This window comes from Corvus brachyrhynchos, unplaced genomic scaffold (assembly GCF_000691975.1).
Source record: "Corvus brachyrhynchos isolate BGI_N302 unplaced genomic scaffold, ASM69197v1 scaffold407, whole genome shotgun sequence".
In the NCBI taxonomy this organism is placed as follows: Eukaryota; Metazoa; Chordata; class Aves; order Passeriformes; family Corvidae; genus Corvus; species Corvus brachyrhynchos.
The window spans coordinates 883,087-888,055 of NW_008239056.1; positions in this window are offsets into that span (position 1 = coordinate 883,087).

Here is a 4,969-nt window from a genome sequence, read left to right on the forward strand (position 1 = left end):
GGGTGGCATCGGTGTAGCCTGTGAGTGAGCATCCCCCGAGCGCCGGTCCCGGTGTTCCCCAGCACCACGGAATTGCAGAGGACACTTCTCGGCGTTTTGCCTCAGGACCCGTGTCCTGAACGGGCTGAATCACAGCCAAAACAAAGCTGGTATTTGCGCTGTGATGCTGCAGGGGAAGTGTTGGGTGCGCTCGGGTGTGAGGAATCTTCTTGCTGGTGCTTTCTCCACAGGTGCTGGGTTTGATGTACTTCTCACAGATAGACAGGCCGAATCCTGCAATAAGCAAATGCAGCTGTGAAAAGCTTAGTGCAGTTAAAATCATAGAATTGGTAAGGTTGGACAAGCCCTGTAAGATCATAGAGTCCAACCATTAACCCAGCGCTGCCATGTTCACTGCTAAACTATGTCCTCAAGTGCCACATCCACATTTTTTAATGCTTTCAGAGATGGCGATTCCACCACTTTTCAGGGCAGCCTGTTCCAATGTCTGACCACCCTTTCCGTGAGATTGTACCATTTGCACAAGAATTGACCCTGATTGCTTGCTTCTTAATCTATCGGTCTGTGCAAAGCATGACACACGTGCGAGGGCATTTCTTCTGCCTCTGTGTAACATCACTTCGGTTATTGCTACTTTCAGACAGCTTAAAATATGTAAAGAGCAGAGTCACTGTATTGCAAAATCAGGAATAGCCAGCTATCTGGGCAGAGCAGAGGAGCCTCTTCCAAACAACTTGCTGCTTTCTTTGATGCTTAAGAAAAAGCTGGTTTTGCTGTTTCCTGTGCCACACTTGGCCTGGATCTGACTGGGCAGGAGGCTGTTTGCCTTTCTCAGCAGGGGCTGGAAGTGTGTGTGCATGAGGTGTTTGGGGAGGTCTGTACAAAATGGCTGTGCAGTATGTTATTAGCAAGCCACAAAAGAAGCCATAGTATGTTTTGATATAAAAACAGGAAACGCAGTTTAGAACTTGTTTAGAAAAATGTAGACACTATTTTACTTGCAAAATAGAGTGCTGTCAAAATCCCATCACCTTTATTGGAGGCTTTTGAGGATGAAAGTTCCAGCTTTGAAACACCCTATTTTGATTTCCCCTCCCTACATCGTCTCACATTGGAATGTCAAACCAAAATGTTTCTACTGGTTCAAAAGCCATCTTGAAGCTTTTGAAGAGATTTTCAGAAGTCTGTGGGTTTGTTTCTGGTCAAAACCAGTTGTGATACTAAGGTTCTCCCTGAAGCAGGTTTTCCATCCTGTAAACTTGAGCAGTCAGGTCCTGCCCAAACGTGTGCCACGAACCCAGGACTGTGAACCAGGTATTTTAATAAAGCTCTGGCACTACTGTTCTCTGTGGCTATAACACATCCAGGCAGTTTACCAGTTGCTTAACTTCAGTCTCTGCAGAACTGGAATATTCCCTTCTAGCTCCTGTGTGTCTGTGAGGAAGGTCCTTCACAGGCTCCGTGCTGAATTCCCAGGGAGAGGCCTACAGGAGAGCCTTGTCCCAGGATTGCTGTTGTGCATCTTCACTTCTGGAACAACACACATGGAGCAACACAACCGGATCCTTTCTGTTCAGGAACAGGCAGTTCTGTGTGTGCCATCCTGCCCTTGTTGCTGTCTTCAGGGCAGGGTTGTGTTGGGCAGGCCACATGTTTGCTCACCTCCCAAATTCCCACCCCCTCTTCTTACTCACTCAGGCAATAAATGTGATTTTGGCTTTAATTAATAGCTAAAGTCCTGAAGTGCCAGCCAATGAACTTTAATTGAGACATTTATGATCTGATCATAGCTGTGCTGGAGGTGGGTTTGGCTTGGGGTTTTTTGGTGAGTTGACAAAAGAGTTGTTTATTTTGGACACAAGTCCTAACTGAAAACATAAAAATTTTTAGGTGGCCCATTTGAGTTGCTTTAAGATCTTTGATTTTTTTTCCAGAAAAACTGAGCTGCCTCCCTCTAAATATAACACCTCGATGAAATGAGGAGCTATTAAATGAGGATTAAAATGAGGGCCCTTTTAATTGTGTAATAAAAATATATTACAATTAATGTACTTAAAAGATGTGTTACTGCTGAAAATCTTTGCCATATTAAATACAGAGTTCTCTGACCTCTCTGGCTTGTCAAACCAGTTATTCAGAATCCAGACATTTTCGTGACTGCTTTAAAATAAGTGTAAAAATTAATCAACTTTAACAGCATTTCTTCTAAAATTTCAGTTTTAGCAGTATTTCTGAGTTATGTATTTTATGTATTTTTGAGAGGCTGACAGAAAATGTTTGCTTTTGAAAGCTAAGATATGAATGGGGACTAAAAATAATGGCTTTTGTTTGGATTATAATAACACTTTCAGCGCTTTGCAACTCTCCTGAGTGTCTGTTGCATCCTCCCTCGGGTCAAACTTCAGCAACCAAAAACCAGCGTGTTGGGAACACAACAGGAGCTGTGTCTGGTTAGAAATAGCAGTGAGATCATTGGAAAGCCTTGCTCCAACCTTGCTGTGTGGAGCCAGGCAGGGAAGGCTGGGCAAACCCGCTTCTCGCATTAATAGCATGTTGGATCATTTCCCCATCTCTCCTGCTTTTTGGGTTATCCTTCCATGGGATGCCTGGCACCTTAAAAAAAAAAAAAAAGAAAAAAAATAGAGGAAAAAAAAACCAGCCACCCATGTCCTGAAACCTTGACCTTGGAAAGAAAAGGCCTGTGCTGAGTTGTGCAAACAGAGCATGGTGTGCCAGGGGTGACGAGGCTGAGCCAGCTGGGCCATGAGCTGGGCACAGCTCCCCTCCCATTGTGAGGGGCTGTCCCAGCAGCCCAGACCCGCCTTTGTGAGGTGAACAACAGGACCAGGCTGGGAGGATGCTCCATGTCCTCAGTCTGAAACCACGACAACATTTCCTGCAGGTTGGACAACGAAACATACAAAGTGTTTTATAAAGCTGCCACTGCCAGTGAGACCACCCCAAACTGGGCAGGAGACAGTGAGCTCAGATGAGGCAGCAGAACAGTATTTGCAGCATTGTCTGAGTCCCAAATATATGGCAGAGTAAATTAACCCATGAGTAAATAAACCCCAAACTGTGGAAATCTTCACATGGCTATAGCAATGTGATTCCCATTTCCATTATGCCTGGAATTTAATGTAGTGCTGAAGTTTGACCAAAAGGCATTTCTTGTGTCAAAATGAAAAATTACGGATCAAAAGGGTGACTTTGCAGACAAACATATCGATCTAAAGCCTGGGTGACACAGACTTCCTGGAAGAGAGCCCAGAAGCATGTCTGTGTTTAAAGTCAAATGGCTGTAGCCTTTTACCACTGATGAATAAAAAATGTTTTTGTCTGCATGCCGAAGGCTCCAGCAGAAACAGAAATTACTCAGTTTGTTCTGCCAGAGGAGCAGGTACGTGTTTGTGAATAGTAATCCATTGAATGCTACAGAATTCAGTAATTTTAAAAATGACAGTGAGATAGGAAATAAGAAATTTTTTTCCCCTTGAAAAGTCTGTTTATGGCACTGTAGGAAAGGCAGAGTGAGAATCCTTATCCTGTGTTTGAGGGGCAGAATCATGGTGTCCCCTTCTCCAGAAACATGAGGGGAGCAGTTGTGAAGTTCCCCCATGAGGAACCCAGTTGTATTTTTGCTTTGGTACAGGAGTAGTAGCTCTTACAGAGGTCCCTGAGGTTGCTACTGCCATCTGTAATTAGATATTAATGGACAGGTTAGGGTGTTCCTCCCTGACCAGGGTGGATGGAGGGCCCAGCACCAGCAATGCTGTTGCTCCTCTGGGAGCCTGGGGTACCAGTGGGAATGACGGCTGCAGGATTTTGTGAATGAGCTTCGAGGGCACCCAGGAGAGGGAGTGGGAGTCCTCACTGCCATTCTGGGTGTAGTTCAGAGCAGTGCTCATCTTCCCGAGGGAATCTGTGAAACAGATTTGAGATGAAAAAGTGGTGCTGAATGGCAGCTACTGCTTCTGGGGAGCCCAGAAAATGCCAGCTGACACTCCAGGCAGTCTCAAATGAGCTGCAATTATGCAGGGAGGGAGGAGCAAGAGGGGTGGATGGGAGATTACTAATGCCTTCTTCGGAGCCTGTTTAACCTCAGCAGTACAGGGCCTGCTGCTCACAGAAGCCCTGCTCCTCTCCCTGACTCCCTCTCAAGTACTTCCTCATGTTCCTGGCTGTAAACTGTATGAAAAAAAAAATTGAAAAAGAGGCTCAGAGCCTGGGCCTGGCATGTTTGTGTGCAGGATTCTCCTTATCTGTGTGAGTACACTCTTGCCTGTATCACTGAGTGAACTTCACTGCAGTGAGCAAGCTGTTGCAGGATGACGAGCAGTAACATGAGTATAGCTTTTATTGTGATGATCTTTCTGTAAATTGGAAAACAATTCTGTTTGAGCTGATGAAATGATATGTTTGTAAATGCAGTGCCATGGGAGCAGAGTCAGGTGTTGGATTAATATAGCAATAGGACAAGAGGAAATGTCCTCAAGTTGCACCAGGGAGGGTTTAGATTGGATAGTAGGAAGAATTTCTTCACCAAAAGGACGCCAAGCCTTGGAATGAGCTGCCCAGGGAAGTGGTTGAGTCACCCTCCCTGAAGGGATTTAAAAGATGTGTTGCTTCGGGACATGGCTTGTGGTGGACTTAACAGTGCTGGGTTAACATTGGACTCTGAAAGGTCTTTTCCACCCTAAGCAATTCTCTGAATCTCATGGAGAGGAATTGCCTTTGCATTCTGCACAATACAGCTCCACGGGCCTGGTGATTACAGTGACAAAGCCAGACTCACAGGCCAGCCTGAGGCATCATGTCAGTGCAAAAGCTTCAGCAACAAACAGGACAAGAGGCAAAGGGCACACACTGAAGCACGGGAGGTTCCATTCGAACATAAGGAAAGACTTTTCCAAGTGAGGGGGACTGGTGCTGGAACAGGTTGTGAAGTCTCTATCCTTGGAGAAATTCA